The sequence below is a fragment of the Carassius auratus genome, chromosome 11 (genome assembly GCF_003368295.1).
Source record: "Carassius auratus strain Wakin chromosome 11, ASM336829v1, whole genome shotgun sequence".
NCBI lineage: Eukaryota > Metazoa > Chordata > Actinopteri > Cypriniformes > Cyprinidae > Carassius > Carassius auratus.
In genome coordinates this window covers 13,314,792-13,326,406 of record NC_039253.1, presented here as the reverse complement: position 1 = coordinate 13,326,406, position 11,615 = coordinate 13,314,792, and positions in this window count along the sequence as shown.

Genomic DNA, 11,615 nt, shown 5'->3' with positions numbered 1-11,615 from the left:
CTCAGTAATTTATGTAAATCTATATATATAAATACAGCACCTGGGACATGTTAGACATGAATACAAACTTCAGTGTATATTTAACCCTGTAAAGCCTGATATGAAATAATATTCAAAATTTGATTTGAATTTCTTCTTTTTTTATGGAAGAGAATATTGAACCTTTTGAGAAAGTATGCAAGTTGGTGCCGTTGCTGGTATTTATGAAATTCTGATCTGTTATAATATAAATCAATAATATATTTAACTGTATAGCAGACTTCTTTCAAAAACTGCTTAGAGATCAGTTGTCGCCCTATATCTCCCAAAAATATAAGATGATGTTTAAATGCTTATGATCAAATGCTTATGATCACTGTAGTTCTTTATATGGTTATTTTTCATTGACTGCTTTTATAACGCTTTTTGGTTTGGTGCATAATAGTCAACATGAACAAGGGAAAAGAGCTATGTTAAGATATTTTCAACTTTTTTCTTTTAAACTCTTAAAAAAAAAAAAAATGGGTTTTGGATGAATTAAATTTAAATAAACTTATTTTAAAAGTGTATTTGATTCTGATTCAAAAACTAAATTATAATGATAAAGATGAATATGCTATATCCCCCCAGAAGAGCTGGAGGAAGTGTCTCGGGAGAGGGAAGTCTGGCCCCCGGATAAGCGGAAGAAGATGGATGGATGGATACATATGCATAATTATATTACAAAATGTAAACATTTATTTTCCATCAATTTGTATATGTACAGTACAGAAAATACAAAGAATTCTGCAATTAGTCATATCACTTAGTAAATATCACTTAAATAGTCACTTTTATTTAAAAAAAAAAAAAAAGCGAGGCGGGGGGGGGGGGGGTTGTCTGAATACTGAATTATGAAAAGAAAAAGTTAATGGGAATTAATTAAAATATTCACCAAAAAAAAAAAATGATGCCTCCATGTGAAAACACGGCATTCATAACAGAAAGGTCCTTGCTTTCTTCATATTTTATGGCTCCAATCGACCCTAATTAGTAAATGCTAGACAACACACAAACAAAACACATCGAAGGCCATGTGAATAATTCGTTCTCATTTTCTCAGTGTAAAAAAGATTTGTCTGAGCCATGCATTCATTTGAATGGTGAGCTTTTACAGGGGTGGCTCTAATGCATCAAAGGAGATGCAGACCACTTCTCAAATCTCAGAATGCTTTTATGATGTACACAGGCGCGGATTAACAGACAGGTTTACCTTGGCTGCAGCCTAGGGGCCCCGGATTGGCCGGACAATTTTGTATTTATTATTTTGACTTTTCTTCAGCGCAAACAAAAAAAGACCCTCTTTGGCCCTTAAGAAACATCAAAAGAGTATAAGTACGTTACAGAGTATCTAACAAAACTAATGTCTTGTATTATAGAATGCATGCTCAGCACCGCAAATTAGGCTACATAACATATCTAGGTTGTTATTAGTATGTATAGTTATTAGTATGTATAGTATCTATAAATGGTTGTGTTGCTCTGAATCGTGCTTGAAAATAATTGGTCTCTATTTGCATTTTAAATATAGAGAGATCACTTATTGTTCGCACTTAATACGACTAAGAACTGTTGTTTTTTATTTTTTTATTTTTTTTACTTTTTTATTTCAATGTTCAGTTTGTTAAAATGAGTTCAGTTAGGAGGTCAAACGTTATAGAAGCTCATAATTCATTTAAAGTTCTAAGGTCTGAAGAGACTGAAGAGAAGCCAGTCAGCTGAACAAAACCTTTCACAGTTTTGTTGTTTTAACTGCATATGATAATTCATAATCAGAAAGTAGAACTGAAATGACATTTATTACAAGATGATTAATTAAATACATTTTTCCAGTCATGTATTTGGTCATTGAGATTTTTTTTTATGTGTAAACATTTCTTGTTTCATGTCTTGAGTTGAATGTCGGCATTAATGATAATCAAACAACAAAAGAAGAGGACAAAAATCACTCCCTGCTCTTGACAGAATGGCATTTGTAGCTTTTATAAGAATTGTATAGGCTAAATTGTTCTTTGCCATCACATTCACATCTATGCAACCAATAAATAAATTACTACAACTAAGAAAAAGCACATATTTCTTCATTGATAGTCACTTGATTTTGCTCTCAAAATGCACCAGATTTATGCATTTAAATTTAAAATGAACAAATTTTTCTTATTCTTGCAGAACCCCCTAGACTAGAGGAACCAGTGTGCACCCATTGCAGTCTCACAAATCCTGTGGGGAGACTGGGAATGTAGAGGAAACACTAGGATTGGCTGTCTCAGTGTGTGTGTATGGCAGTTCAACTTACAATTTGTGTGAGGACGATGTATGGCACTAAATACATTTTTCCAGTAAAGCATGATGATTAAGGGGAGGGCCTCACACAAGGAGCAGCCTAGGGGAAGAAATACTCTTGATACTGACAAATTGTCCTAGAAATGGTGAAAAATAATTGAGATTTATTTAACAAGTTTATCTTAAAAATTTTATGTCATTCCTTTCCTTGATCTTAATTATAGGATGTCATTATGTTGCTGTCTCGCAGCCAGCCAAGCGCTGTTGCTGATCATGGTTTGGAGTACCAATAATAAAAATCCACCCACTCCTTTTTTTTTTTTTATCCCCGTAAGTAAAAAGCTGTGTGTCTCAACTACATGTTTTGTGCATTGCTGCTAATGTGACATCAAATTAGCCACAGACCTCGCTCATGAAAGATGACAGACACTGCCGTTTATACACAGAACCACCCTGAGTGAGTTCAGGTTCAGGAGTGAGTGAGGTTTTTGAAGAAGATGCTCTCTCAAATTTGTTTATGTCTGTGCGAATCATTTACACTGGACTGATTTGTGAATGAGGGTCAGTGTAAAGCAGTTTTCACACAAAAGTTTCTCCTGAAGGATGAAGCAGTGCCAACTGTTCGTGATCCAGCTACAACTCGAGAAGAAGGAAGTAAAACACATTCTGAAAGACATTCGTGGCACTCTGTAAGGCTAATGTTGTTGCTAAAGCTACCATTGTCTGTCTTTTTTAACTGATGCTGTCTTCACGTACCATAATGATTGTGAACAGGAAAGTGGGAGATAAAATTGCATATGAAAGCAATGTGAAGTCGTCCGCTGGAATTAGTCAAGCTCATAATCACAAGTGGGGCTTATGAAGTTTATAATAGCATGCGATGGCACCATGAGTTATTTTTATTGTGCCATGCTCCCATCTGTGTAATTCATAAAGTGCATTCTTATGCACAGTACAATCAGATGACTGACTTTTAAATCGAGTGTGTTTTCTGTAAAGATAACAGGCTTGTACTAATAGTGGAGTGTTTATGTGAAAAGGCTTGCAGCTCTTGAAACCCCGCCCTCTTCCTCTGAGCACCAGCTCATTTGCATTTAAAGAGGAAGACACGGAAATTATGCGTTTTGGCTCATAACCTAAAAGAAAAAATTTAACAAGCTATAAAAAGTTATCTGTAAAGTATTTTGAGTTAAAACTTAACATTCTTATTCTGGAGACATCATAGACTTATTTTACATATTGTGAAAAGCAGAATAATAGGTCGCCTTTCAGATGGAAAATAAACTTTTTATCTTTAAGCAATAGTGTGCTTAATCTACAGCATTTAGTAGATTTTGAAGGTCTTCCTACTAACATGTCCAGTGTTTCCATAGCATGATAGGAAATAACAGTGTTACTTATAGTACAACTGGAGACATATTGCATAAAAAAAAAAATTATACTTTGAGGAGGGGAGTAAAATGTAAATTCTGTTCGCAATGGATTAAGAGCATACTCCAGACATCAGTGTAACCTAACTCTTCTCATAAAGCAGATACTTTTTTTAGATTGTTTAGAGGGAGGGCAAGTCTTAGAATGGCGTCTATCCAATAAAGGATTCAACAAACAATAATAAAAAATGATGCAATATCTATCAAACCTGATCAAAAGCCTTTGTGAGAAGCTCAGGAGAAACGTTTTGCGGAGATATGTTGTCTCTTCTCCATACAATAGCCCTTTAACAATAACATAACCTCGCTTATCCTTAACACTATTAAAATCTTAAAATTTACATTTTTATTCACAAGGATAGCTAACTCTCTACTACTCGTTGTAAAGGAAGAAAAATAAATATGACCAATCCACTTATGTCTTAGAGTGCTCCTTGTCATTCAAATGGGTCTAGCAACAGGGCCAAATCAACACGTTCCTTACTTAGCCAATCAAAAACCTTCCGGATTTTAAGTTTACCATGAAAACCCTGTATATTCCACGAAGCAACTCTTAAATTGATATTAATCTTCTATATAATACTTTTTTGTGTAATGAGTACATAGAGAGGAGAATAAAGATAAACTAAAGCTTTTCATCCATACAGTCCTCTGCACTGAAATTTCACATATAGTGAAGAAAAACAAATATACAAAAAAAAAAAACATGCATTTCTGGCCATTAGAACATACAGCAGACCTCAGGAACCAAAAGTAACAAGATCATAAGATTAAAATAATAAGAACCATGATAAAAAGAAAACTCAAGTACCAAAAAGACATCCCTTCCGTTCAGAAAGTCTAACAGAACACTTTCAGAAACAGCTCACCCAAGGAGCAAACCCTTATGAAACAAAAATATATTGCAGTATTTTGGAAAATACAATGTAATATATTAGGCATATATTGTTATATATATTGGCATATATATATATATATATTTATTTTTTCCAATATATTGCAATATATTGAAAGCGGCAATCATTTGTATATGTTGCAATATATTATATATGTATGATCAATATATTATTAAATGTATTCAAATATATAAAATATTAGAAAATAAAAAGGGAAAATAATATATTACAATATATCATAATATATTTTAATAAATATATTGGTAAATATATTTTCCTTTCGTAAGGGAACAAGCATATACCCACATTGTCCACACCACTCAGCAAAAAGTATGGAGAATATGTACAGAAAGCAAAACTGAAGGAATGGAGAAAGAAACACATTCAATCCCTCACTTTGACGCTATTTAAGGCAGCTACAAGATTCAAGATTCAAGGGTTAGAATACAGTACATCTTAATATTTAAGACTAAAGTATACATATTTTTTATAATTTATTCTTATATTTTTATTGTTTACTTTTGTTTCATTCTTTCATACCTAAATTTATGTTTAAATTTTATGTTGTATTCTTTAATAATTGCACTGTTCATGGAGCGGTTCTGACTCACATTTCACTGCTGATTATATATGCTCTATATTACGGTGCCCGTGAGAGAACATGATAGGTTCACTTAGTTTTGTCGTGGCCACGACATAATAACTCGTGGGAACGTGATAATATGTCGCCATGATATATTAATTTGTGGGAATGTCATATTAACTCGTGGGAACGTCATATTATGTTGTGGCCACGAGAACATTTTGTTGAGGTAACGACATCATGTCGTGGCCTCGAGATGTTATTTTGAGGGAAAGACATCCATATCTTGTGTCCACGACTTCTTATGTTGAGGGAACACTGTGATGTGTATGTGATGTGGACTGTACTTTGAAAGATCTCATTCCATCTTTTCTATCACTGTGTTTAATCCGTTCCTCATCCTCTCTGTCTTTCTGCTCCCTTGCTCTCAGGTATACTGTAGATGAGCCAGGTTACCCACAGTTCACCTGGCTCTGTGCCTCTCAATCACCGAGCCATCTCTGCGGGTGGAAAATCTGTCAGTGGGTCCCGCTCCGCCCGCTGGAGATTGATAACTGTGACCTTATCTGCTGCAACTCTGCCACCACGGTCCAACAATTTTACATATTAATTTATGTTCTGTAGGGTTGTAATTGAGAGAGGAGGAGGGAGCGGGCTATTTGCAGAGAGATGAATGCTCCTCTCTCTATGATTTATGACACTTTCATCACCTTTTGTAAGGCTTGTTTAAACAGGGCATGTATACGTTGCCTTCACAGGTGAGTAAAACAGGGTCATGTTTGCATAAAAGCCTAAATTATGGGTGGAGATATGCTGCTGTGGAGAGGAGAGAAGACAGGATTATGGGCGGAGAAGTAATTAAATATAATTTATAAAATGTATGGAAACACTATGCTTTGATTTTACAGGTGAATTTGTTAAGGTGGCCAGTCAGTGTGAATGAAAGGTGCTTAATATGTGAACTTTTGCCCAGTATGAAATTTAGTATGAAATCTCTCTCTCTCTCTCTCTCTCTCTCTCTCTCTCTCTCTCTCTCTCTCTCTCTCTCTCTCTCTCTCTCTCTCTCTCTCTCTCTCTCTATATATATATATATATATATATATATATATATATATATATATATATATACACATGTGTGTGTGTGTGTTGGACCCAAGACCACTGAACCAGTCTTAAGTCGCTGCGGTATATTTTTAGCAATAGGCACAAAAAAAAAAAAAAGAAGAAAAAAAAAACCCATTGTATGGGTCAAAATTATAGATTTTTCTTTTATGCCAAAAATTATTAGGATATTTAATAAAAATCATGTTCCATGAATATATTTTGTAAATTTCCTACTGTAAATATATTAAAACTTAATTTTGGATTATTGATATGCATTGGTAAAAATTCATTTGGACAACTTCAAAGACAATTTTCTCAGTATTTGGATTTTTTGGCTCCCTCAGATTCCAGATTTTCAAATAGCTGTATTTCAGCCAAATATAGTCCGATCCTATCATTGTAACATCCTTAAAAACCATTAGAAAATTTCATTTCAGTTAATTTCAAAACGTGGGATAGTCTTAGACTCATTTCGGTTCATTCTTGGTTTATTTTTTAATTTTTTTTTATAATAATCTTCAGGTTCCATATGCAGAGCGAAATAAGAACGGTCCAGCATTTAGAAATAATTCTTATTAACATCTCATTTTTCTAACTACTAACAGTTTGCATTTTCAAATTATACAGAGTTATGTAATAACTATGCAACCTTACCAATCTTATTAATAGAAAAATATATTAATTATAAACATAAAATAGAAACATAGAATATAACAATATATAATTACATATTTTTTCAACGTTCATGATTTTGTTCTGATAACAAAGTTGAACAATTGGGCTTGACAAGATCAGTATAAGAGTAAAAGTGCAAACAATTAAATACTGATTAAGACTCCAGAGAAATGCTTTAACCATGTGGTTATTTGAATTACCATAACAGAGATTTTTCATTTTTTTAAATATTCACTATAACCAATTTAATATATAAAAGCAGGTTACAATTTATTTTTGATAGTCCACTTTTGACACTATGCTAACCATAACTATGTTGATTAACTCTCATTGATTTGCACCTACATATAGGTTTAGGGTTAGGGTTAGATTAAGGGGTGGTAAAATTATAATAAGATTCCCTTTCTACGTCAGGGTACGGGGAATGAAATCTGAGCAGCTCATCCTTTCACAAACTTGCAGAGAAAGGCTTACCAAAAAAAAAAAAAAGATAGTTTCTGGGTTGGTAGATGCACCAGGGAACTGATTATAGCACAAAGTCAATTTTTCATGATATGTCATTTTTAAGTTACTGACAGATGGGAAGGCAGAATGTTTGATGGAGGACCGTCAAAATAAAGTGTCAGTAGTTAATGCTAGAACTCTAATGATGAAGTACATGCAGGAACATTTTTGGAGTTAAATCTAGATGTATTTAACAGTTAGACCTGGATAATCCTTTGTCTTAAGGCCTCCCTATGTAGTGAAGGTCAAACACTATGCGGAGAGAGCCTTGAAGTCCTCATTGACTAAGAAAGTGTGTGCTTTGTTCTTGCACTTCTCAATGTCAGCTGGCAGGATAATCTACACTTCAGTTTCTTCTCCCTTTTCTCCTCCATTTTCTGCTGTGTCTTCTGCTGATGTAATTATAAATAAAAATGTGCTCCAAGGTTGCTGCAGAAACACAGATGTAAACTGTAGCAACAGACACACTCTTTACAATCTTAACATTTTGTACTTGAAGGGGTGAACCTGTATGTATTAATGTATTCATTTACTTGAAATGTATAATTTAAGAAATTATGTCAAAACGATAATATCAGAAAATACTATTAGAATTGAACAAAAAATATTTTCATCTTTATTTATTTATTTTTTCACTTATGGCAAATCTGAATTTTCAGGAGCTGTTACTCCACTGTCACATGATCCTTCAGAAATCGTTTTTATATTTTCAAGAAACTTATTCTTTCTTACTATTATCAATGCTGAAAACAGCTGTGCTTCTTAATAGGAAACATTTCTTTACATATATCTGGAGGAAGCTGTCCATTCACATTAATTTCAAAGGCTGATCGTGTATGTTAAGACCAGGACTTTATATTAAGAAACGAATATGAACCATTTTGATTTCATTTCCATTTTAAAGAAATCACGAATCAGACTGATCCGACCGACGGAGCACAGGCCCAAACATGACATCTAAACATAGTCTCTCTCTTTTGTCTCTGCCTGCATCTCGGAAACATGAATCTGAGCTGTCAACTGTAATAAAACTCATTTGCTGAACTGAGGATATGAATAAGGATGGACAAGGTCAAGGCTGGCCGCCGACGGAGGGGGAGCTTTGTAGCGTACAGTAACATGATTAACTGATATGATATTACATAGGCCTTTATTCAAAGGCTTTTTTCTTTATACATATTCTCTCTCTTTCACTCTCTCATAAAAACGAAGGCATGGAAATAAATACAGCGAGAGTTTTGATTAAATTCTCCTTGAAGAAAGTGCTTCTATACACGCAGCTTTGAATATACTCATATATCCCTCAGGACAAATGCATTGTAGACAGACCCGGCAAACAGAAAATTGACAGTATGAGGGAAAAACATTTTAATGAGTCTGTTTCTCCTTTCAGGCGTGTCAAAGGCTCGATTTGACAGAGGAGAGAAAGAAAACTGAATGAAAAAGAAGAATGAAAAAGCTGTCCTTCGGTTTGATTTGAGGTCTTCAGTCCTTGATCTCCTCACCTTTGCGTTAATATCATCTTATGTCTCGGAAATTACTTTATGAACCTATAAAAGACACTTGTTTTTTTTTTTTTTGCCAGATGCGGTCTGTTGGGTCACGTTGAAGGCTCAGACATTTCCGCTCTGAATTATTTTCTCAATACCCTTTTTTCCTTCATGCTGCTGGTCTTTGTGGTCTCACTGGATTGCCGATGAAGTCCAAAGGAAATTGTAAGTATCCCTTAGGGATCAAGGCTGGACTTTTGTGTTTGAGTGTCTGGATCCTCAAAGAACATTTACTGCCTCCAATGAACATACAACCTTCAAAGCCATCAGCTAGTATTAAACAAGCTGACATGTCTCGTTGTTGTTGCCATGTTTTGTTGCATGTTCATTTAGAGCGATATGTTCAAAAGTGCTTGCTTCAGTTGTAATCACATTTAAATATTCATAATATAACATTTCATTAGGAGACACTACAATTATTACTTATTCTTTGGGTTTTGACTTGGGCCAGTAAACAGCCACTCAGAACACTCAAGCAACCACATAGCAATATGTAAAAAATCACTCAGAAAACTTTAGCAACCACATAGACAACCCTGGCAACCACTCACAACTTTAGCATCAAAAGCTCCATTTATGCAATGCCGTAATGGATTACATGCACTGTTACTTTCTGGTTTTTAAATAAGCCATTCATTTCCAGTCAACTGTGTCAAAATACAAAGGGAACGCGCTTTGCTAAGTTTATAAACATAATCCATTCACAATTTCAAGAAAGTTTCTGCTTGTATAAGAGGACCCAAAGTACACTCTTTCAGGAATGACGAACACAAGTGTAAATAATATGATGTAATTGTGAGTGAATCTGCTAAATTGTACGGCGAGTCATTGACAGTGAACAAACCATCTGACCAGCCAGTGTCAAGAGCTGTGCATTAAGTGATCCAGACTAAATTCAGAGTAACAAAACTACATCAGCAACAAGTCTGTTGGCTGAATGTATATTTAGCAAGCTTCTACAGTTAAAAATAAAACTTTCAATATGTAGTTTTTAAACGAAATCTGAAAATATTTCAACATATTTAATGCATTATTTAATTAATAAATAAATAAATGTATTTATTTATTTATTTACTTTAATGACACCAGACTTTGTGACTTCCTGCACTTGCTTTACATCATACTTCATTACATAACATTACCAAAAAAAATTATAATGGTCATTTTATAATAAAAACAAAAGCAAGACGTAAAAACAAAACGAAACAAACTGAAAAAATAAATAAAAAATGGAGAGTTGAAATGGCAACTGAGCTAATGAGTCATCCTCTGCTGCCAGCTACTGGTTATAATGCTAATTTCAACTCATTTTCGTTTTTAAAATTCTTTGTTTTCGGACACATTTTTAGGAATCAAAAGTGAATCTTTAAAGTGAATTTTTCTGCACAGCTGAAGCATTGAGGAATAACAAAGCGATTAAAAAACGTGTTCATGACTATAAAGGTAAGTTATCGATTATCAAGAATAGGGCCTACCATGATGTCCTTTACTAGATAGCCTAAACAGTTACTATAGTGTTTAGTTGTCAGCATTTAAAATTTGTCTAGGTACTCTCCTGGGTTCGGCATATAAAATGATATGTTGTTAAATAGCATGTATGTTAATGGAGCCATCATTATTTACGGTGATTGCAACTATTTTGATTCTCAGTTTCTGACTAGAACTGGACAGGAGAGGTTTCTGTGAGGGTCTCTACCTATATTACAACAGGAAATGAAATTGTACCTGAGGTTTACGAGCTGGCTTATCCTTATGCGAGTTCCTGGAGTTTATTATTCCAAACTTTTCTTCATTATAAATACATCCCTCCCCCTTTATATGCAGAGACAGGTCAGCGAGGCAGAGGAGGGATGTAAATGTCCTCCATATGAATGCTGTTTCTTTGTGATTACTTATTTTTCTGCCATCATGTGATTTAATGAGGGCTACATGAGAAGTTAAAAGTGACAAACAGGTTTTGGATGTAGACTAATTAGATCACGGCAGAGCGTGTGTGTGTGTTCGGATCAGAGCTCTTTCAAAGCCTCAATGCAAATGATCAGACAGGGACTTTGTATCCCGAGTCCTTGGGCTGAACAAACAAACCCCTTATGGATTGAATCTGGCATCCTCAATCCCTTTTTAATGACCTGCCATATTTTTCTCCCATCCTTGATGTGCAAATTCTAATCAATAACATATTTTCATTTATATGTATTAAACATGCTGTTTTACTTTGTTCATGCAGTTTTTTTTTCTTTTTACCTTTGAAAATGGGTCTGTCAAACAAAGATAAAGCAAGACACAATTTGAGTATTTTATTAAAAACAAACCATAACATAAACTACATTCAATGCAAATACACATATCTGACACACTAGTGCATTTCAAATTCAGCTGTAAACATGATATACAAATCACATTCTCCATAAAGTATAAAATTGTACCATTAAAAAAATAAAGAAAAAAAGTATTAAACCTTGAAATGAAATTTCAGGTCATTAGTTTAATCGTGCATTTTAATTGATTTTTAAGTGGGGTGGGGGAAATGAATTCTTTAGCTGAGCTTTAGCTTTGATCGAAGTTCACTTAT